The 26020-nt window shown below is 32.9% G+C and overlaps 6 non-coding genes across 6 annotated transcripts; all 6 read right to left on the reverse strand.

The window, feature by feature from the left end:
- Positions 1–1102: 1102 nt before the first annotated feature.
- LOC138914435 (large subunit ribosomal RNA) lies at positions 1103–5059 on the reverse strand. The gene has a single exon (XR_011420286.1). It is a non-coding gene; the product is annotated as a large subunit ribosomal RNA (ribosomal RNA).
- A 398-nt stretch (positions 5060–5457) lies between these two features.
- LOC138914433 (5.8S ribosomal RNA) lies at positions 5458–5636 on the reverse strand. The gene has a single exon (XR_011420284.1). It is a non-coding gene; the product is annotated as a 5.8S ribosomal RNA (ribosomal RNA).
- A 623-nt stretch (positions 5637–6259) lies between these two features.
- On the reverse strand, positions 6260–8254 carry LOC138914440 (small subunit ribosomal RNA). Its single transcript, XR_011420291.1, has one exon. It is a non-coding gene; the product is annotated as a small subunit ribosomal RNA (ribosomal RNA).
- A 5885-nt stretch (positions 8255–14139) lies between these two features.
- On the reverse strand, positions 14140–18096 carry LOC138914436 (large subunit ribosomal RNA). The gene has a single exon (XR_011420287.1). It is a non-coding gene; the product is annotated as a large subunit ribosomal RNA (ribosomal RNA).
- A 398-nt stretch (positions 18097–18494) lies between these two features.
- LOC138914438 (5.8S ribosomal RNA) lies at positions 18495–18673 on the reverse strand. The gene has a single exon (XR_011420289.1). It is a non-coding gene; the product is annotated as a 5.8S ribosomal RNA (ribosomal RNA).
- A 623-nt stretch (positions 18674–19296) lies between these two features.
- LOC138914441 (small subunit ribosomal RNA) lies at positions 19297–21291 on the reverse strand. Its single transcript, XR_011420292.1, has one exon. It is a non-coding gene; the product is annotated as a small subunit ribosomal RNA (ribosomal RNA).
- Positions 21292–26020: the final 4729 nt, after the last annotated feature.

Raw genomic sequence — 26020 nt, forward strand, 5'->3', positions numbered from 1 at the left:
CTAGAACTTATTATTTCTTTAATATCCATATAACTCAATATTTTTTCATATCCATACTAGAACTTATCATTTTTCCCATATTCATATAACTCATTTTTCCATATCCATACTAGAACTCTGTATTCTTTTCCATATCCATATAACTCATTTTTTTTTCATATCCATACTAGAAATTATTATTTTTCCCATATCCACATAACTCATTTTTTTCATATCCATACTAGAACTTGTTATTTTTCCCATATCCATATAACTCATTTTTTTCATATCCATACTAGAACTTAATATTATTTTCATATCCATATAACTCATGTTTGGACTTGGAATATTTTTATACACGTCACTAATAGGATGACGATTCAATCATCTATTTTAAGAGGAACATTGACTTGCATATGTCTCTTACTTGCATGTTCGGACTTAGAATATTTTTATACACGTCACTAATAGGATGACGATTCAGTTGGCTACCTTAAGAGGTACATATACTTGCATATGTCTCTTACTTGTATGTTCGGACTTAGAATATTTTTATACACGTCACTAATAGGATGACGATTCAGTTGGCTACCTTAAGAGGTACATATACTTGCATATGTCTCTTATTTGCATGTTCGGACTTAGAATATTTTTATACGCGTCACTAATAGGATGACGATTCAGTTGGCTACCTTAAGAGGTACATATACTTGCATATGTCTCTTATTTGTATGTTCGGACTTAGAATATTTTTATACACGTCACTAATAGGATGACGATTCAGTTGGCTACCTTAAGAGGTACATATACTTGCATATGTCTCTTACTTGTATGTTCGGACTTAGAATATTTGTATACACGTCACTAATAGGATGACGATTCAGTTGGCTACCTTAAGAAGTACATATACTTGCATATGTCTCTTATTTGCATGTTCGGACTTAGAATATTTTTATACGCGTCACTAATAGGATGACGATACATATGGCTACCATTGTTAAATATATTTAAATAAAATTTATTTAAATATAATTATTATTTTATATATATATATTTTATATATATATATATTCTGACTTAAAAAAGCCAAACAAAATAAACACAATTAAATTTATGTTTATTATCGAATCATCAAGCAAAGGATAAGCTTCAGTGGATCGCAGTATGGCAGCTGCTCAACCACTTACAACACCTTGCCTGTTACAAAAGTCGTTTACAATTGATTCTAGGCTTTGTCATTGTATTAAATAATGCTTTTATATGTAACTAGCGCGGCATCAGGTGATCGAAGATCCTCCCAATTTACTATGTTACAAATTACATTGGCATCACATCCATTGTCGTTTATAAAGTAAATTATAAACTTTAAATGGTTTAGAAGCCATACAATGCAAATTGCCCCTTATTTATCATTGCAGTCCAGCACGGATACGACCTTAGAGGCGTTCAGGCATAATCCAACGGACGTAGCGTCATACCACTGTTCGCTCGAACAAGTATTGTGCCATTGGTCCGTACCTGCGGTTCCTCTCGTACTACGCAGGAATGCTGTCGCAACAACGTTTTGTCATTAGTAGGGTAAAACTAACCTGTCTCACGACGGTCTAAACCCAGCTCACGTTCCCTTGCATGGGTGAACAATCCAACGCTTGGTGAATTTTGCTTCACAATGATAGGAAGAGCCGACATCGAAGGATCAAAAAGCGACGTCGCTATGAACGCTTGGCCGCCACAAGCCAGTTATCCCTATGGTAACTTTTCTGACACCTCTTGTTAAAAACTCTTTAAACCAAAAGGATCGATAGGCCGAGCTTTTGCTGTCCCTGTGTGTACTGAACACCGAGATCAAGTCAGCATTTGCCCTTTTGCTCTATGTGTGGTTTCTGTCCGCACTGAGCTGGCCTTGGGACACCTCCGTTATTATTTGAGAGATGTACCGCCCCAGTCAAACTCCCTACCTGGCAATGTCCTTGAATTGGATCATACCTGAGTAATTGGAGTTATACCAAATTTTCAAATCAAAAATACATAAATGCACCGTTTTATTAAAGAATTTGTTTGCGATTATATAACAAACTCGTGATACTTTGATCAAGAAGCTTGCATCAAAACCCAATACCATAAGATATAATAAATATATCCGTATAATGGCTAGGAAATGATACACGTTCCATTTAATCAAGTAAGTAAGGAAACAATAAGAGTAGTGGTATTTCATTGACGATACCAAACCGAAGTCTAATATCTCCCACTTATTCTACACCTCTTATGTCTCCTTACACTGCCAGATTAGAGTCAAGCTCAAAAGGGTCTTCTTTCCCCGCTAATTATTCCAAGCCCGTTCCCTTGGCTGTGGTTTCGCTAGATAGTAGATAGGGACAGTAGGAATCTCGTTAATCCATTCATGCGCGTCACTAATTAGATGACGAGGCATTTGGCTACCTTAAGAGAGTCATAGTTACTCCCGCCGTTGACCCGCGCTTACTTGAATTTCTTCACTTTGACATTCAGAGCACTGGGCAGAAATCACATTGTGTCAACACCCGCTAGGGCCATCACAATGCTTTGTTTTAATTAGACAGTCGGATTCCCCAAGTCCGTGCCAGTTCTGAATTGATTGTTAATTGATAATCGTTATAATTAATAAGAACTAATTGGTTTGACCCAATTAGTATTCTTAAAAATTTTAGCAAGAAAGTTCCACAATTGGCTACGTAACTAACTATCCGGGGAACAAGTAACTAACATAAATGCTAGAAACTCTATTTACCCAGAACGAGCACATAAACCATGTTATTGTTTCCCAATCAAGCCCGACTATCTCAATCTTCAGAGCCAATCCTTATCCCGAAGTTACGGATCTAATTTGCCGACTTCCCTTACCTACATTATTCTATCGACTAGAGACTCTTCACCTTGGAGACCAGCTGCGGATATTGGTACGGCCTGTTGAGAAGTTTGCGTGTCCCCACCATAAATTTTCAAGGTCCGAGGAGAAAATATCGACACAACAGTATATGTCATGCTCTTCTAGCCCATCTACCATATCTCTCTGCGAAAGACTTCCATGGTAGTACGGCTATAAAACAGAAAAGAAAACTCTTCCGATATCTCTCGACGGCTTCTTTATGGTCGTTCCTGTTGCCAGGATGAGCACGAGGCCCATATTTAATAACAAACGGATACTCAACAGGTTACGGAATTGGAACCGTATTCCCTTTCGTTCAAAATTATTCAAGTATATTATATTAGCTTGATTTGTATATATTGCGTTTTTGGTTTTACTTGAAAATTTTCGGCTTTCGCCTTGAACTTAGGACCGACTAACTCGTGATCAACCACTGTTCACACGAAACCCTTCTCCACTTCAGTCCTCCAAGGTCTCATTCGATTATTTGCTACTACCACCAAGATCTGTACCAATGGCAGCTCCATGCAGGCTTACGCCAAACACTTCTACGCATACCATTGTACCTTCCTACTCACTAAAGTTTCAAAATTTATATCACAAGTAATATAAATCATCTACTTTAGCGGTAATGTATAGGTATACAACTTAAGCGCCATCCATTTTAAGGGCTAGTTGCTTCGGCAGGTGAGTTGTTACACACTCCTTAGCGGATTTCGACTTCCATGATCACCGTCCTGCTGTTTTAAGCAACCAACGCCTTTCATGGTATCTGCATGAGTTGTTAATTTGGGCACCGTAACATTACGTTTGGTTCATCCCACAGCGCCAGTTCTGCTTACCAAAAGTGGCCCACTGGGCACATTATATCATAACCTTAAACTTCATATCAAGAAAGTTAAGGTTCTTACCCATTTAAAGTTTGAGAATAGGTTAAGATCGTTTCGACCCTAAGGCCTCTAATCATTCGCTTTACCAGATAAGATTATTTTATATAATATTAAAATGCACCAGCTATCCTGAGGGAAACTTCGGAAGGAACCAGCTACTAGATGGTTCGATTGGTCTTTCGCCCCTATACTCAATTCTGACAATCGATTTGCACGTCAGAACTGTTTCGGTCTTCCATCAGGGTTTCCCCTGACTTCAACCTGATCAAGTATAGTTCACCATCTTTCGGGTCACAGCATATATGCTCAAGGTACGTTCCAGTTAGAGGCATAAATAATATAAATATCATTATACATAACTATATAGAACGCCCCGGGATTGTGTTAATTAGCTATAAATAGTTAAAAAACTAATCCCATTATTAGTCAAGTTAATTACGCTATTAGGTTTATATCCCAATAACTTGCACATATGTTAGACTCCTTGGTCCGTGTTTCAAGACGGGTCCCGAAGGTATCCTGAATCTTTCGCATTGTTAATCCTACAAGTGCATATAATAAACACAAAAATCAATGATAATCATGCCATTATATAATTCCGAAAAATTAACGCACTGTATTCATATAAATCTATCAGCACTTTATCAAATTAATAACATTTATTCTGTGTTAAAATGCAAGCAATTTAATTTGAATAAACTATAAGTTATATTTTATGATAAATTTGGTATGCTAATAGATTACAATGTCCTTATATGGAAAAAATGCACACTATTATCATAATATTGTTTAAATATTACAATTTTAATGATGAATTTTCCATAACGGATATTCAGGTTCATCGGGCTTAACCTCTAAGCAGTTTCACGTACTGTTTAACTCTCTATTCAGAGTTCTTTTCAACTTTCCCTCACGGTACTTGTTTACTATCGGTCTCATGGTTATATTTAGTTTTAGATGGAGTTTACCACCCACTTAGTGCTGCACTATCAAGCAACACGACTCTTTGGAAACATCATCTAGTAATCATTAACGTTATACGGGCCTGGCACCCTCTATGGGTAAATGGCCTCATTTAAGAAGGACTTAAATCGTTAATTTCTCATACTAGAATATTGACGCTCCATACACTGCATCTCACATTTGCCATATAGACAAAGTGACTTAGTGCTGAACTGATTTCTTTTCGCTCGCCGCTACTAAGAAAATCCTTGTTAGTTTCTTTTCCTCCCCTAATTAATATGCTTAAATTCAGGGGGTAGTCCCATATGAGTTGAGGTTGTATATAACTTTTATTTGCAATTAATTCTTTATATATAATGATAAAACATTTTATTAAATTCGTTTAAAGCTGACGTATATATATATTAATGGCATTTATTTGTAACGAATTAACGAAGAATAATAATATTGTCAACGTTTTTCATATTTCAAATCATTAATAAGAGACAATTCTAGATAATATTTTATGCTAGACATTTCTCAGTATTATTTGATTGAAAAAGAAAATATTCCTCTTCGTTTTTCTCAAAGTTTAATTACTATTGTGAGATAATGTTTTTCATATATTTGTTAATATTATGAATAAAATAATTAAATTATTTTTATCCAATAATATACCATATGCTTATAAAATTTTATTATAAAATTTGTATAAACAACTTAATTAGCATAGTCTTACAACCCTCAACCATATGTAGTCCAAGCAGCACTATAAAATTAATTAAAGTACATAACAGCATGGACTGCGATATGCGTTCAAAATGTCGATGTTCATGTGTCCTGCAGTTCACACGATGACGCACAGTTTGCTGCGTTCTTCATCGACCCATGAGCCGAGTGATCCACCGCTTAGAGTTTTATAATATTGGTTTTAAATTTGGTCAAATATGTTTTTATTGAAAGAAATTAAAAATACACCATTTTACTGGCATATATCAATTCCTTCAATAAATGTATTTATATACCTAAAATAAATGCTGCGAAATGTCTTAGTTTTATATAAACAATATATATCAAAGTATTATTTGTAATGGCATTTGTTTGTTAATATATATTGATAATTTTATATAAAACATTAACCTGAAACCAGGTACAACATTGTATATTTTAGGTTGTTGCATTATCCAATGTATGATCATCATCAAATTAGTTGGCCAATACATCTCGCAACGCGTGTATATTATGGTCCATATACACACAAAAGTTTATAATAAATATATAAAATATATTTTATTATATTAATAATTCGATTTGCTTGTTCGAATTTTATGTTTGTTTCTATTTAATTTATTTGTAATAATATTATATTATTACAATATTTCGATTTGCTTGTTCGAAATTTATTTGATCTTTTACTTTTAAGATCATATTTTTGGTATAATTATTATTATAATTATTATGTATATATATATATATATTGGTAATTTGTATTAAATTTGTATTAACAAATTTTTTTATTAACGGTAAGGATATTATACAATAATGATCCTTCCGCAGGTTCACCTACGGAAACCTTGTTACGACTTTTACTTCCTCTAAATAATCAAGTTCGGTCAACTTTTGCGAAACAACCGTAACACACAAGGCGTCACAGTGATCACGTCCGGAGACCTCACTAAATAATTCAATCGGTAGTAGCGACGGGCGGTGTGTACAAAGGGCAGGGACGTAATCAATGCGAGTTAATGACTCACACTTACTGGGAATTCCAAGTTCATGTGAACAGTTTCAGTTCACAATCCCAAGCATGAAAGTGGTTCAGCGGTTTACCCGGACCTCTCGGTCTAGGAAATACACGTTGATACTTTCATTGTAGCGCGCGTGCAGCCCAGGACATCTAAGGGCATCACAGACCTGTTATTGCTCAATCTCATTATTGCTAGACGCAATTTGTCCATTTAAGAAGCTAGTGTCCTTATAATGGGACAAACCAACAGGTACGGCTCCACTTATATAAACACATTCAAACACAATAAACATTTTACTGCCACCATGAATGAAGGCTATATAAGCTTCAACACCATAATCCTGAAGATATCTATTTAATATATTTGAGTCTCGTTCGTTATCGGAATTAACCAGACAAATCACTCCACGAACTAAGAACGGCCATGCACCACCACCCATAGATTCGAGAAAGAGCTATCAATCTGTCTTACACACTTATGTTCGGACCTGGTAAGTTTTCCCGTGTTGAGTCAAATTAAGCCGCAGGCTCCACTCCTGGTGGTGCCCTTCCGTCAATTCCTTTAAGTTTCAGCTTTGCAACCATACTTCCCCCGGAGCCCAAAAGCTTTGGTTTCCCGGGAAGCGACTGAGAGAGCCATAAAAGTAGCTACACCCAATTGCTAGCTGGCATCGTTTATGGTTAGAACTAGGGCGGTATCTGATCGCCTTCGAACCTCTAACTTTCGTTCTTGATTAATGAAAACATCTTTGGCAAATGCTTTCGCTTAAGTTAGTCTTACGACGGTCCAAGAATTTCACCTCTCGCGTCGTAATACTAATGCCCCCAAACTGCTTCTATTAATCATTACCTCTTGATCTGAAAACCAATGAAAGCAGAACAGAGGTCTTATTTCATTATCCCATGCACAGAATATTCAGGCATTTGAAGCCTGCTTTAAGCACTCTAATTTGTTCAAAGTAATTGTACCGGCCCACAATAACACTCGTTTAAGAGCACTAATGCAGGTTTTTAAATAGGAGGAACATATGAAAAAATACAAGTATTTAAACACATATAAGAACTCCACCGGTAATACGCTTACATACATAAAGGTATAGTACTAACCACAATTGTAAGTTGTACTACCCGTATGAAGCACAAGTTCAACTACGAACGTTTTAACCGCAACAACTTTAATATACGCTATTGGAGCTGGAATTACCGCGGCTGCTGGCACCAGACTTGCCCTCCAATTGGTCCTTGTTAAAGGATTTAAAGTGTACTCATTCCAATTACAGGGCCTCGGATATGAGTCCTGTATTGTTATTTTTCGTCACTACCTCCCCGAGCTGGGAGTGGGTAATTTACGCGCCTGCTGCCTTCCTTAGATGTGGTAGCCGTTTCTCAGGCTCCCTCTCCGGAATCGAACCCTGATTCCCCGTTACCCGTTGCAACCATGGTAGTCCTAGATACTACCATCAAAAGTTGATAGGGCAGACATTTGAAAGATCTGTCGTCGGTACAAGACCATACGATCTGCATGTTATCTAGAGTTCAACCAATATAACGATCTTGCGATCGCTTGGTTTTAGCCTAATAAAAGCACATGTCCCATAAGGTTCATGTTTTAATTGCATGTATTAGCTCTAGAATTACCACAGTTATCCAAGTAACTGTTAACGATCTAAGGAACCATAACTGATATAATGAGCCTTTTGCGGTTTCACTTTTAATTCGTGTGTACTTAGACATGCATGGCTTAATCTTTGAGACAAGCATATAACTACTGGCAGGATCAACCAGAATAATGTTTTCGTTCATATTTCATTCATATTTTTTGAATAGAAATTAGTAATATAAATATAATAGATTTTATTTCCATTTTATATGTTCGGTTTTTCTTAAATATTGATTTTAATTCAATATTTTTTTTTTGCTTTGTGAAATAATTCTATTTTAATTCGAATACGGCCATTTTTATATGGCATTCGTATACGTTCTTTAATTTTTACTTGTTTCGCCACTAATATAACAAGTTTATAATTGATGTTAAAGAAAAAGTACAACTTTTTTATAACACAATTTTCAATATATATTGTTCTTTCTATAAGTTTTTATTATATTATATATACATATTTCATTCTAAAATATCATTTTTGTTCAACATACATAATTATTGTATCCACACATGTACAATTTTTGTTTAACCAATATAAATATTGAGTTAAATCATTTGCATTTTGATGATAAATTTAAAATTTATCTTTTCCATATAACTCTCTGGTAATATATGATATAAAACCGAGCGCATATGAAATTATTTTGATCACTAATATTGCAATTATATTTTATTATAATGCTTTTTGTAAACACATTGTACCGGCAAGCGATACTCTGTGCCCAAACGACAGGGGATATAATAATTTAATATAAATTATCATATATACCTGCCACCAAAGATTAACGATAAAAGTCGGAAACAATTTGTTATTCTATATATAATAGAAACTTGACCTCTGTTTCACCTTATTATCATGGGTTTATAATATTAACCGCGTAGCCAAGTCTTAATTTCATTTAAGAAACAAATTTATACGGATAATATTTTGATTTTAATATATGTTGTTCTATTGATAACAAAAGTATATATTATAATATATTTTGTTCAATAGTAGATGGACTACTTACTGTACCATCCTTATTTTTTATTATTATTGATATACATTATATTGACAACAGCATATGATATTCATATGGTTTGTTCAATAATTAATTGGTGGACAACCACTGACCATCCTATAGTAGTTTTTGGCCACGACGTCTAAATATCGAAATTATTTAATTCCGTTTGCCACCCATACGATAGATATTAACTATCTATAATAATAATGTGTACGCATAAAATATTATATGTATATATATAGACCAACAGACAAGCACTTCACCCTATAGTAGTTTTTGGCCACGACGTCTATATATCGGGCATATTTAATTCTCTTTGCCACCCAACCAAAGATATTCACTTTTTTATATAAAGTATTATTTGATCATATTAATATAACCAATTATTTCTGCCATATTCATATAATTTCTTTATGAATTATTTTTTGGTCATATCCATATAATCTATATGCCGTATCCATATAATGAATACGGCATATCCATACAACTAGCCATATTTGTATGTCAATGTATATTTTATTATACATTTTTTTTCTTTATACATATAATATGGTATTTCCATATCGCTATAATTGAATTATATGTATAAGATATCATTTATATATAGCATTGCCAAAATAATATGATAAACATAAATTTTGAACAATACGGCCGGTCGGCGAGCACTGCCTCCCTATATATGTTTTTGGCCACGACGTCTAAATATTGGGTATTTTTCGTACTGCGGCCCCGGTGTATGTAAATTGGGCATATTTCGTACTGATGCCAACATATCTATATGACTCATTATTTTCTTCCATATCAATATAACTTCTTTTATTTCCATATTCAAGTAATTTCTTTATTTGCCATATCAATATAAAATATTTTTTGGTCATATTTATATAATCTATATGCCGTATCCATATAATGAATACGGCATATCCATACAACTAGCCATATTTGTATGTCAATGTATATTTTATTATACATTTTTTTTCTTTATACATATAATATGGTATTTCCATATCGCTATAATTGAATTATATGTATAAGATATCATTTATATATAGCATTGCCAAAATAATATGATAAACATAAATTTTGAACAATACGGCCGGTCGGCGAGCACTGCCTCCCTATATATGTTTTTGGCCACGACGTCTAAATATTGGGTATTTTTCGTACTGCGGCCCCGGTGTATGTAAATTGGGCATATTTCGTACTGATGCCAACATATCTATATGACTCATTATTTTCTTCCATATCAATATAACTTCTTTTATTTCCATATTCAAGTAATTTCTTTATTTGCCATATCAATATAAAATATTTTTTGGTCATATTTATATAATCTATATGCCGTATCCATATAATGAATACGGCATATCCATACAACTAGCCATATTTGTATGTCAATGTATATTTTATTATACATTTTTTTTCTTTATACATATAATATGGTATTTCCATATCGCTATAATTGAATTATATGTATAAGATATCATTTATATATAGCATTGCCAAAATAATATGATAAACATAAATTTTGAACAATACGGCCGGTCGGCGAGCACTGCCTCCCTATATATGTTTTTGGCCACGACGTCTAAATATTGGGTATTTTTCGTACTGCGGCCCCGGTGTATGTAAATTGGGCATATTTCGTACTGATGCCAACATATCTATATGACTCATTATTTTCTTCCATATCAATATAACTTCTTTTATTTCCATATTCAAGTAATTTCTTTATTTGCCATATCAATATAAAATATTTTTTGGTCATATTTATATAATCTATATGCCGTATCCATATAATGAATACGGCATATCCATACAACTAGCCATATTTGTATGTCAATGTATATTTTATTATACATTTTTTTTCTTTATACATATAATATGGTATTTCCATATCGCTATAATTGAATTATATGTATAAGATATCATTTATATATAGCATTGCCAAAATAATATGATAAACATAAATTTTGAACAATACGGCCGGTCGGCGAGCACTGCCTCCCTATATATGTTTTTGGCCACGACGTCTAAATATTGGGTATTTTTCGTACTGCGGCCCCGGTGTATGTAAATTGGGCATATTTCGTACTGATGCCAACATATCTATATGACTCATTATTTTCTTCCATATCAATATAACTTCTTTTATTTCCATATTCAAGTAATTTCTTTATTTGCCATATCAATATAAAATATTTTTTGGTCATATTTATATAATCTATATGCCGTATCCATATAATGAATACGGCATATCCATACAACTAGCCATATTTGTATGTCAATGTATATTTTATTATACATTTTTTTTCTTTATACATATTATATGGTATTTCCATTTCGCTATAATTGAATTATATGTATAAGATATCATTTATATATAGCATTGCCAAAATAATATGATAAACATAAATTTTGAACAATACGGCCGGTCGGCGAGCACTGCCTCCCTATATATGTTTTTGGCCACGACGTCTAAATATTGGGTAGTTTTCGTACTGCGGCCCCGGTGTATGTAAATTGGGCATATTTCGTACTGATGCCAACATATCTATATGACTCATTATTTTCTTCCATATCAATATAACTTCTTTTATTTCCATATTCAAGTAATTTCTTTATTTGCCATATCAATATAAAATATTTTTTGGTCATATTTATATAATCTATATGCCGTATCCATATAATGAATACGGCATATCCATACAACTAGCCATATTTGTATGTCAATGTATATTTTATTATACATTTTTTTTCTTTATACATATAATATGGTATTTCCATATCGCTATAATTGAATTATATGTATAAGATATCATTTATATATAGCATTGCCAAAATAATATGATAAACATAAATTTTGAACAATACGGCCGGTCGGCGAGCACTGCCTCCCTATATATGTTTTTGGCCACGACGTCTAAATATTGGGTATTTATCGTACTGCGGCTCCGGTGTATGTAAATTGGGCATATTTCGTACTGATGCCACCATATCCATATAACTTATTTTTTGTTCTATATCTATATAATTATCCATATCCACACTAGAATTTAGTATTTATCCCATATCCATATAAATCATTATTTACCATATCAATATAAATAATATTTTTCCATATTCATACTAGAACTTATTATTTCTTTAATATTCATATAACTCAATATTTTTTCATATCCATACTAGAACTTATTCTTTTTCCCATATCCATACTAGAACTTATAAATTTTCCCATATTCATATAACTAATTTTTTTCATATCCATACTAGAACATTATATTTTTGCCATATCTCTACAACTCATTTTATTCCATATCCATACTAGAACTTATTATTTCTTAAATATCCATATAACTTAATATTTTTCCATATCCATACCAGAACTTTTTATTTTTCCCATATCCATAGAACTAATTTTTTTCATATCCATACTAGAACCTAATTTTCTTCCTATATCCATATAACTTATTATTTACTATTACAATATAATTAATTTTTTCCATATCCATACTAGAGCTTATTATCTCTTCAATATCCATAAAACTCAATATTTTTTCATATCCATACTAGAACTGATTATTTTTCCCATATCCATACTAGAACTCAGTATTCTTCCCATATCCATACTACAACTTAGTATTTTTCCCATATGCATATAACTCATTATTTAGCATATCAATATAACTAATTTTTTTCCATATCCATACTAGAACTTATTATTTCTTTAATATCCATATAACTCAATATTTTTTTATATCCATACTAGAACTTATTATTTTTCCCATATCCATACTAGAACTTATAAATTTTCCCATATTCATATAACTAATTTTTTTCATATCCATACTAGAACATTAAATTTTTTGCCATATCTATATAACTCATTTTATTCCATATCCATACTAGAACTTATTATTTCTTTAATATCCATATAACTCAATATTTTTTCATATCCATACTAGAACTTATCATTTTTCCCATATTCATATAACTCATTTTTCCATATCCATACTAGAACTCTGTATTCTTTTCCATATCCATATAACTCATTTTTTTTTCATATCCATACTAGAAATTATTATTTTTCCCATATCCACATAACTCATTTTTTTCATATCCATACTAGAACTTGTTATTTTTCCCATATCCATATAACTCATTTTTTTCATATCCATACTAGAACTTAATATTATTTTCATATCCATATAACTCATGTTTGGACTTGGAATATTTTTATACACGTCACTAATAGGATGACGATTCAATCATCTATTTTAAGAGGAACATTGACTTGCATATGTCTCTTACTTGCATGTTCGGACTTAGAATATTTTTATACACGTCACTAATAGGATGACGATTCAGTTGGCTACCTTAAGAGGTACATATACTTGCATATGTCTCTTACTTGTATGTTCGGACTTAGAATATTTTTATACACGTCACTAATAGGATGACGATTCAGTTGGCTACCTTAAGAGGTACATATACTTGCATATGTCTCTTATTTGCATGTTCGGACTTAGAATATTTTTATACGCGTCACTAATAGGATGACGATTCAGTTGGCTACCTTAAGAGGTACATATACTTGCATATGTCTCTTATTTGCATGTTCGGACTTAGAATATTTGTATACGCGTCACTAATAGGATGACGATTCAGTTGGCTACCTTAAGAGGTACATATACTTGCATATGTCTCTTACTTGTATGTTCGGACTTAGAATATTTGTATACACGTCACTAATAGGATGACGATTCAGTTGGCTACCTTAAGAAGTACATATACTTGCATATGTCTCTTATTTGCATGTTCGGACTTAGAATATTTTTATACGCGTCACTAATAGGATGACGATACATATGGCTACCATTGTTAAATATATTTAAATAAAATTTATTTAAATATAATTATTATTTTATATATATATATTTTATATATATATATATATTCTGACTTAAAAAAGCCAAACAAAATAAACACAATTAAATTTATGTTTATTATCGAATCATCAAGCAAAGGATAAGCTTCAGTGGATCGCAGTATGGCAGCTGCTCAACCACTTACAACACCTTGCCTGTTACAAAAGTCGTTTACAATTGATTCTAGGCTTTGTCATTGTATTAAATAATGCTTTTATATGTAACTAGCGCGGCATCAGGTGATCGAAGATCCTCCCAATTTACTATGTTACAAATTACATTGGCATCACATCCATTGTCGTTTATAAAGTAAATTATAAACTTTAAATGGTTTAGAAGCCATACAATGCAAATTGCCCCTTATTTATCATTGCAGTCCAGCACGGATACGACCTTAGAGGCGTTCAGGCATAATCCAACGGACGTAGCGTCATACCACTGTTCGCTCGAACAAGTATTGTGCCATTGGTCCGTACCTGCGGTTCCTCTCGTACTACGCAGGAATGCTGTCGCAACAACGTTTTGTCATTAGTAGGGTAAAACTAACCTGTCTCACGACGGTCTAAACCCAGCTCACGTTCCCTTGCATGGGTGAACAATCCAACGCTTGGTGAATTTTGCTTCACAATGATAGGAAGAGCCGACATCGAAGGATCAAAAAGCGACGTCGCTATGAACGCTTGGCCGCCACAAGCCAGTTATCCCTATGGTAACTTTTCTGACACCTCTTGTTAAAAACTCTTTAAACCAAAAGGATCGATAGGCCGAGCTTTTGCTGTCCCTGTGTGTACTGAACACCGAGATCAAGTCAGCATTTGCCCTTTTGCTCTATGTGTGGTTTCTGTCCGCACTGAGCTGGCCTTGGGACACCTCCGTTATTATTTGAGAGATGTACCGCCCCAGTCAAACTCCCTACCTGGCAATGTCCTTGAATTGGATCATACCTGAGTAATTGGAGTTATACCAAATTTTCAAATCAAAAATACATAAATGCACCGTTTTATTAAAGAATTTGTTTGCGATTATATAACAAACTCGTGATACTTTGATCAAGAAGCTTGCATCAAAACCCAATACCATAAGATATAATAAATATATCCGTATAATGGCTAGGAAATGATACACGTTCCATTTAATCAAGTAAGTAAGGAAACAATAAGAGTAGTGGTATTTCATTGACGATACCAAACCGAAGTCTAATATCTCCCACTTATTCTACACCTCTTATGTCTCCTTACACTGCCAGATTAGAGTCAAGCTCAAAAGGGTCTTCTTTCCCCGCTAATTATTCCAAGCCCGTTCCCTTGGCTGTGGTTTCGCTAGATAGTAGATAGGGACAGTAGGAATCTCGTTAATCCATTCATGCGCGTCACTAATTAGATGACGAGGCATTTGGCTACCTTAAGAGAGTCATAGTTACTCCCGCCGTTGACCCGCGCTTACTTGAATTTCTTCACTTTGACATTCAGAGCACTGGGCAGAAATCACATTGTGTCAACACCCGCTAGGGCCATCACAATGCTTTGTTTTAATTAGACAGTCGGATTCCCCAAGTCCGTGCCAGTTCTGAATTGATTGTTAATTGATAATCGTTATAATTAATAAGAACTAATTGGTTTGACCCAATTAGTATTCTTAAAAATTTTAGCAAGAAAGTTCCACAATTGGCTACGTAACTAACTATCCGGGGAACAAGTAACTAACATAAATGCTAGAAACTCTATTTACCCAGAACGAGCACATAAACCATGTTATTGTTTCCCAATCAAGCCCGACTATCTCAATCTTCAGAGCCAATCCTTATCCCGAAGTTACGGATCTAATTTGCCGACTTCCCTTACCTACATTATTCTATCGACTAGAGACTCTTCACCTTGGAGACCAGCTGCGGATATTGGTACGGCCTGTTGAGAAGTTTGCGTGTCCCCACCATAAATTTTCAAGGTCCGAGGAGAAAATATCGACACAACAGTATATGTCATGCTCTTCTAGCCCATCTACCATATCTCTCTGCGAAAGACTTCCATGGTAGTACGGCTATAAAACAGAAAAGAAAACTCTTCCGATATCTCTCGACGGCTTCTTTATGGTCGTTCCTGTTGCCAGGATGAGCACGAGGCCCATATTTAATAACAAACGGATACTCAACAGGTTACGGAATTGGAACCGTATTCCCTTTCGTTCAAAATTATTCAAGTATATTATATTAGCTTGATTTGTATATATTGCGTTTTTGGTTTTACTTGAAAATTTTCGGCTTTCGCCTTGAACTTAGGACCGACTAACTCGTGATCAACCACTGTTCACACGAAACCCTTCTCCACTTCAGTCCTCCAAGGTCTCATTCGATTATTTGCTACTACCACCAAGATCTGTACCAATGGCAGCTCCATGCAGGCTTACGCCAAACACTTCTACGCATACCATTGTACCTTCCTACTCACTAAAGTTTCAAAATTTATATCACAAGTAATATAAATCATCTACTTTAGCGGTAATGTATAGGTATACAACTTAAGCGCCATCCATTTTAAGGGCTAGTTGCTTCGGCAGGTGAGTTGTTACACACTCCTTAGCGGATTTCGACTTCCATGATCACCGTCCTGCTGTTTTAAGCAACCAACGCCTTTCATGGTATCTGCATGAGTTGTTAATTTGGGCACCGTAACATTACGTTTGGTTCATCCCACAGCGCCAGTTCTGCTTACCAAAAGTGGCCCACTGGGCACATTATATCATAACCTTAAACTTCATATCAAGAAAGTTAAGGTTCTTACCCATTTAAAGTTTGAGAATAGGTTAAGATCGTTTCGACCCTAAGGCCTCTAATCATTCGCTTTACCAGATAAGATTATTTTATATAATATTAAAATGCACCAGCTATCCTGAGGGAAACTTCGGAAGGAACCAGCTACTAGATGGTTCGATTGGTCTTTCGCCCCTATACTCAATTCTGACAATCGATTTGCACGTCAGAACTGTTTCGGTCTTCCATCAGGGTTTCCCCTGACTTCAACCTGATCAAGTATAGTTCACCATCTTTCGGGTCACAGCATATATGCTCAAGGTACGTTCCAGTTAGAGGCATAAATAATATAAATATCATTATACATAACTATATAGAACGCCCCGGGATTGTGTTAATTAGCTATAAATAGTTAAAAAACTAATCCCATTATTAGTCAAGTTAATTACGCTATTAGGTTTATATCCCAATAACTTGCACATATGTTAGACTCCTTGGTCCGTGTTTCAAGACGGGTCCCGAAGGTATCCTGAATCTTTCGCATTGTTAATCCTACAAGTGCATATAATAAACACAAAAATCAATGATAATCATGCCATTATATAATTCCGAAAAATTAACGCACTGTATTCATATAAATCTATCAGCACTTTATCAAATTAATAACATTTATTCTGTGTTAAAATGCAAGCAATTTAATTTGAATAAACTATAAGTTATATTTTATGATAAATTTGGTATGCTAATAGATTACAATGTCCTTATATGGAAAAAATGCACACTATTATCATAATATTGTTTAAATATTACAATTTTAATGATGAATTTTCCATAACGGATATTCAGGTTCATCGGGCTTAACCTCTAAGCAGTTTCACGTACTGTTTAACTCTCTATTCAGAGTTCTTTTCAACTTTCCCTCACGGTACTTGTTTACTATCGGTCTCATGGTTATATTTAGTTTTAGATGGAGTTTACCACCCACTTAGTGCTGCACTATCAAGCAACACGACTCTTTGGAAACATCATCTAGTAATCATTAACGTTATACGGGCCTGGCACCCTCTATGGGTAAATGGCCTCATTTAAGAAGGACTTAAATCGTTAATTTCTCATACTAGAATATTGACGCTCCATACACTGCATCTCACATTTGCCATATAGACAAAGTGACTTAGTGCTGAACTGATTTCTTTTCGCTCGCCGCTACTAAGAAAATCCTTGTTAGTTTCTTTTCCTCCCCTAATTAATATGCTTAAATTCAGGGGGTAGTCCCATATGAGTTGAGGTTGTATATAACTTTTATTTGCAATTAATTCTTTATATATAATGATAAAACATTTTATTAAATTCGTTTAAAGCTGACGTATATATATATTAATGGCATTTATTTGTAACGAATTAACGAAGAATAATAATATTGTCAACGTTTTTCATATTTCAAATCATTAATAAGAGACAATTCTAGATAATATTTTATGCTAGACATTTCTCAGTATTATTTGATTGAAAAAGAAAATATTCCTCTTCGTTTTTCTCAAAGTTTAATTACTATTGTGAGATAATGTTTTTCATATATTTGTTAATATTATGAATAAAATAATTAAATTATTTTTATCCAATAATATACCATATGCTTATAAAATTTTATTATAAAATTTGTATAAACAACTTAATTAGCATAGTCTTACAACCCTCAACCATATGTAGTCCAAGCAGCACTATAAAATTAATTAAAGTACATAACAGCATGGACTGCGATATGCGTTCAAAATGTCGATGTTCATGTGTCCTGCAGTTCACACGATGACGCACAGTTTGCTGCGTTCTTCATCGACCCATGAGCCGAGTGATCCACCGCTTAGAGTTTTATAATATTGGTTTTAAATTTGGTCAAATATGTTTTTATTGAAAGAAATTAAAAATACACCATTTTACTGGCATATATCAATTCCTTCAATAAATGTATTTATATACCTAAAATAAATGCTGCGAAATGTCTTAGTTTTATATAAACAATATATATCAAAGTATTATTTGTAATGGCATTTGTTTGTTAATATATATTGATAATTTTATATAAAACATTAACCTGAAACCAGGTACAACATTGTATATTTTAGGTTGTTGCATTATCCAATGTATGATCATCATCAAATTAGTTGGCCAATACATCTCGCAACGCGTGTATATTATGGTCCATATACACACAAAAGTTTATAATAAATATATAAAATATATTTTATTATATTAATAATTCGATTTGCTTGTTCGAATTTTATGTTTGTTTCTATTTAATTTATTTGTAATAATATTATATTATTACCATATTTCGATTTGCTTGTTCGAAATTTATTTGATCTTTTACTTTTAAGATCATATTTTTGGTATAATTATTATTATAATTATTATGTATATATATATATATATTGGTAATTTGTATTAAATTTGTATTAACAAATTTTTTTATTAACGGTAAGGATATTATACAATAATGATCCTTCCGCAGGTTCACCTACGGAAACCTTGTTACGACTTTTACTTCCTCTAAATAATCAAGTTCGGTCAACTTTTGCGAAACAACCGTAACACACAAGGCGTCACAGTGATCACGTCCGGAGACCTCACTAAATAATTCAATCGGTAGTAGCGACGGGCGGTGTGTACAAAGGGCAGGGACGTAATCAATGCGAGTTAATGACTCACACTTACTGGGAATTCCAAGTTCATGTGAACAGTTTCAGTTCACAATCCCAAGCATGAAAGTGGTTCAGCGGTTTACCCGGACCTCTCGGTCTAGGAAATACACGTTGATACTTTCATTGTAGCGCGCGTGCAGCCCAGGACATCTAAGGGCATCACAGACCTGTTATTGCTCAATCTCATTATTGCTAGACGCAATTTGTCCATTTAAGAAGCTAGTGTCCTTATAATGGGACAAACCAACAGGTACGGCTCCACTTATATAAACACATTCAAACACAATAAACATTTTACTGCCACCATGAATGAAGGCTATATAAGCTTCAACACCATAATCCTGAAGATATCTATTTAATATATTTGAGTCTCGTTCGTTATCGGAATTAACCAGACAAATCACTCCACGAACTAAGAACGGCCATGCACCACCACCCATAGATTCGAGAAAGAGCTATCAATCTGTCTTACACACTTATGTTCGGACCTGGTAAGTTTTCCCGTGTTGAGTCAAATTAAGCCGCAGGCTCCACTCCTGGTGGTGCCCTTCCGTCAATTCCTTTAAGTTTCAGCTTTGCAACCATACTTCCCCCGGAGCCCAAAAGCTTTGGTTTCCCGGGAAGCGACTGAGAGAGCCATAAAAGTAGCTACACCCAATTGCTAGCTGGCATCGTTTATGGTTAGAACTAGGGCGGTATCTGATCGCCTTCGAACCTCTAACTTTCGTTCTTGATTAATGAAAACATCTTTGGCAAATGCTTTCGCTTAAGTTAGTCTTACGACGGTCCAAGAATTTCACCTCTCGCGTCGTAATACTAATGCCCCCAAACTGCTTCTATTAATCATTACCTCTTGATCTGAAAACCAATGAAAGCAGAACAGAGGTCTTATTTCATTATCCCATGCACAGAATATTCAGGCATTTGAAGCCTGCTTTAAGCACTCTAATTTGTTCAAAGTAATTGTACCGGCCCACAATAACACTCGTTTAAGAGCACTAATGCAGGTTTTTAAATAGGAGGAACATATGAAAAAATACAAGTATTTAAACACATATAAGAACTCCACCGGTAATACGCTTACATACATAAAGGTATAGTACTAACCACAATTGTAAGTTGTACTACCCGTATGAAGCACAAGTTCAACTACGAACGTTTTAACCGCAACAACTTTAATATACGCTATTGGAGCTGGAATTACCGCGGCTGCTGGCACCAGACTTGCCCTCCAATTGGTCCTTGTTAAAGGATTTAAAGTGTACTCATTCCAATTACAGGGCCTCGGATATGAGTCCTGTATTGTTATTTTTCGTCACTACCTCCCCGAGCTGGGAGTGGGTAATTTACGCGCCTGCTGCCTTCCTTAGATGTGGTAGCCGTTTCTCAGGCTCCCTCTCCGGAATCGAACCCTGATTCCCCGTTACCCGTTGCAACCATGGTAGTCCTAGATACTACCATCAAAAGTTGATAGGGCAGACATTTGAAAGATCTGTCGTCGGTACAAGACCATACGATCTGCATGTTATCTAGAGTTCAACCAATATAACGATCTTGCGATCGCTTGGTTTTAGCCTAATAAAAGCACATGTCCCATAAGGTTCATGTTTTAATTGCATGTATTAGCTCTAGAATTACCACAGTTATCCAAGTAACTGTTAACGATCTAAGGAACCATAACTGATATAATGAGCCTTTTGCGGTTTCACTTTTAATTCGTGTGTACTTAGACATGCATGGCTTAATCTTTGAGACAAGCATATAACTACTGGCAGGATCAACCAGAATAATGTTTTCGTTCATATTTCATTCATATTTTTTGAATAGAAATTAGTAATATAAATATAATAGATTTTATTTCCATTTTATATGTTCGGTTTTTCTTAAATATTGATTTTAATTCAATATTTTTTTTTTGCTTTGTGAAATAATTCTATTTTAATTCGAATACGGCCATTTTTATATGGCATTCGTATACGTTCTTTAATTTTTACTTGTTTCGCCACTAATATAACAAGTTTATAATTGATGTTAAAGAAAAAGTACAACTTTTTTATAACACAATTTTCAATATATATTGTTCTTTCTATAAGTTTTTATTATATTATATATACATATTTCATTCTAAAATATCATTTTTGTTCAACATACATAATTATTGTATCCACACATGTACAATTTTTGTTTAACCAATATAAATATTGAGTTAAATCATTTGCATTTTGATGATAAATTTAAAATTTATCTTTTCCATATAACTCTCTGGTAATATATGATATAAAACCGAGCGCATATGAAATTATTTTGATCACTAATATTGCAATTATATTTTATTATAATGCTTTTTGTAAACACATTGTACCGGCAAGCGATACTCTGTGCCCAAACGACAGGGGATATAATAATTTAATATAAATTATCATATATACCTGCCACCAAAGATTAACGATAAAAGTCGGAAACAATTTGTTATTCTATATATAATAGAAACTTGACCTCTGTTTCACCTTATTATCATGGGTTTATAATATTAACCGCGTAGCCAAGTCTTAATTTCATTTAAGAAACAAATTTATACGGATAATATTTTGATTTTAATATATGTTGTTCTATTGATAACAAAAGTATATATTATAATATATTTTGTTCAATAGTAGATGGACTACTTACTGTACCATCCTTATTTTTTATTATTATTGATATACATTATATTGACAACAGCATATGATATTCATATGGTTTGTTCAATAATTAATTGGTGGACAACCACTGACCATCCTATAGTAGTTTTTGGCCACGACGTCTAAATATCGAAATTATTTAATTCCGTTTGCCACCCATACGATAGATATTAACTATCTATAATAATAATGTGTACGCATAAAATATTATATGTATATATATAGACCAACAGACAAGCACTTCACCCTATAGTAGTTTTTGGCCACGACGTCTATATATCGGGCATATTTAATTCTCTTTGCCACCCAACCAAAGATATTCACTTTTTTATATAAAGTATTATTTGATCATATTAATATAACCAATTATTTCTGCCATATTCATATAATTTCTTTATGAATTATTTTTTGGTCATATCCATATAATCTATATGCCGTATCCATATAATGAATACGGCATATCCATACAACTAGCCATATTTGTATGTCAATGTATATTTTATTATACATTTTTTTTCTTTATACATATAATATGGTATTTCCATATCGCTATAATTGAATTATATGTATAAGATATCATTTATATATAGCATTGCCAAAATAATATGATAAACATAAATTTTGAACAATACGGCCGGTCGGCGAGCACTGCCTCCCTATATATGTTTTTGGCCACGACGTCTAAATATTGGGTATTTTTCGTACTGCGGCCCCGGTGTATGTAAATTGGGCATATTTCGTACTGATGCCAACATATCTATATGACTCATTATTTTCTTCCATATCAATATAACTTCTTTTATTTCCATATTCAAGTAATTTCTTTATTTGCCATATCAATATAAAATATTTTTTGGTCATATTTATATAATCTATATGCCGTATCCATATAATGAATACGGCATATCCATACAACTAGCCATATTTGTATGTCAATGTATATTTTATTATACATTTTTTTTCTTTATACATATAATATGGTATTTCCATATCGCTATAATTGAATTATATGTATAAGATATCATTTATATATAGCATTGCCAAAATAATATGATAAACATAAATTTTGAACAATACGGCCGGTCGGCGAGCACTGCCTCCCTATATATGTTTTTGGCCACGACGTCTAAATATTGGGTATTTTTCGTACTGCGGCCCCGGTGTATGTAAATTGGGCATATTTCGTACTGATGCCAACATATCTATATGACTCATTATTTTCTTCCATATCAATATAACTTCTTTTATTTCCATATTCAAGTAATTTCTTTATTTGCCATATCAATATAAAATATTTTTTGGTCATATTTATATAATCTATATGCCGTATCCATATAATGAATACGGCATATCCATACAACTAGCCATATTTGTATGTCAATGTATATTTTATTATACATTTTTTTTCTTTATACATATAATATGGTATTTCCATATCGCTATAATTGAATTATATGTATAAGATATCATTTATATATAGCATTGCCAAAATAATATGATAAACATAAATTTTGAACAATACGGCCGGTCGGCGAGCACTGCCTCCCTATATATGTTTTTGGCCACGACGTCTAAATATTGGGTATTTTTCGTACTGCGGCCCCGGTGTATGTAAATTGGGCATATTTCGTACTGATGCCAACATATCTATATGACTCATTATTTTCTTCCATATCAATATAACTTCTTTTATTTCCATATTCAAGTAATTTCTTTATTTGCCATATCAATATAAAATATTTTTTGGTCATATTTATATAATCTATATGCCGTATCCATATAATGAATACGGCATATCCATACAACTAGCCATATTTGTATGTCAATGTATATTTTATTATACATTTTTTTTCTTTATACATATAATATGGTATTTCCATATCGCTATAATTGAATTATATGTATAAGATATCATTTATATATAGCATTGCCAAAATAATATGATAAACATAAATTTTGAACAATACGGCCGGTCGGCGAGCACTGCCTCCCTATATATGTTTTTGGCCACGACGTCTAAATATTGGGTATTTATCGTACTGCGGCTCCGGTGTATGTAAATTGGGCATATTTCGTACTGATGCCACCATATCCATATAACTTATTTTTTGTTCTATATCTATATAATTATCCATATCCATACTAGAATTTAGTATTTATCCCATATCCATATAAATCATTATTTACCATATCAATATAAATAATATTTTTCCATATTCATACTAGAACTTATTATTTCTTTAATATTCATATAACTCAATATTTTTTCATATCCATACTAGAACTTATTCTTTTTCCCATATCCATACTAGAACTTATAAATTTTCCCATATTCATATAACTAATTTTTTTCATATCCATACTAGAACATTATATTTTTGCCATATCTCTACAACTCATTTTATTCCATATCCATACTAGAACTTATTATTTCTTAAATATCCATATAACTTAATATTTTTCCATATCCATACCAGAACTTTTTATTTTTCCCATATCCATAGAACTAATTTTTTTCATATCCATACTAGAACCTAATTTTCTTCCTATATCCATATAACTTATTATTTACTATTACAATATAATTAATTTTTTCCATATCCATACTAGAGCTTATTATCTCTTCAATATCCATAAAACTCAATATTTTTTCATATCCATACTAGAACTGATTATTTTTCCCATATCCATACTAGAACTCAGTATTCTTCCCATATCCATACTACAACTTAGTATTTTTCCCATATGCATATAACTCATTATTTAGCATATCAATATAACTAATTTTTTTCCATATCCATACTAGAACTTATTATTTCTTTAATATCCATATAACTCAATATTTTTTTATATCCATACTAGAACTTATTATTTTTCCCATATCCATACTAGAACTTATAAATTTTCCCATATTCATATAACTAATTTTTTTCATATCCATACTAGAACATTAAATTTTTTGCCATATCTATATAACTCATTTTATTCCATATCCATACTAGAACTTATTATTTCTTTAATATCCATATAACTCAATATTTTTTCATATCCATACTAGAACTTATCATTTTTCCCATATTCATATAACTCATTTTTCCATATCCATACTAGAACTCTGTATTCTTTTCCATATCCATATAACTCATTTTTTTTTCATATCCATACTAGAACTTATTATTTTTCCCATATCCACATAACTCATTTTTTTCATATCCATACTAGAACTTGTTATTTTTCCCATATCCATATAACTCATTTTTTTCATATCCATACTAGAACTTAATATTATTTTCATATCCATATAACTCATGTTTGGACTTGGAATATTTTTATACACGTCACTAATAGGATGACGATTCAATCATCTATTTTAAGAGGAACATTGACTTGCATATGTCTCTTACTTGCATGTTCGGACTTAGAATATTTTTATACACGTCACTAATAGGATGACGATTCAGTTGGCTACCTTAAGAGGTACATATACTTGCATATGTCTCTTACTTGTATGTTCGGACTTAGAATATTTTTATACACGTCACTAATAGGATGACGATTCAGTTGGCTACCTTAAGAGGTACATATACTTGCATATGTCTCTTATTTGCATGTTCGGACTTAGAATATTTTTATACGCGTCACTAATAGGATGACGATTCAGTTGGCTACCTTAAGAGGTACATATACTTGCATATGTCTCTTATTTGCATGTTCGGACTTAGAATATTTGTATACGCGTCACTAATAGGATGACGATTCAGTTGGCTACCTTAAGAGGTACATATACTTGCATATGTCTCTTACTTGTATGTTCGGACTTAGAATATTTGTATACA

The sequence above is a fragment of the Drosophila takahashii genome, unplaced genomic scaffold (assembly GCF_030179915.1).
Source record: "Drosophila takahashii strain IR98-3 E-12201 unplaced genomic scaffold, DtakHiC1v2 scaffold_190, whole genome shotgun sequence".
Lineage (NCBI taxonomy): Eukaryota > Metazoa > Arthropoda > Insecta > Diptera > Drosophilidae > Drosophila > Drosophila takahashii.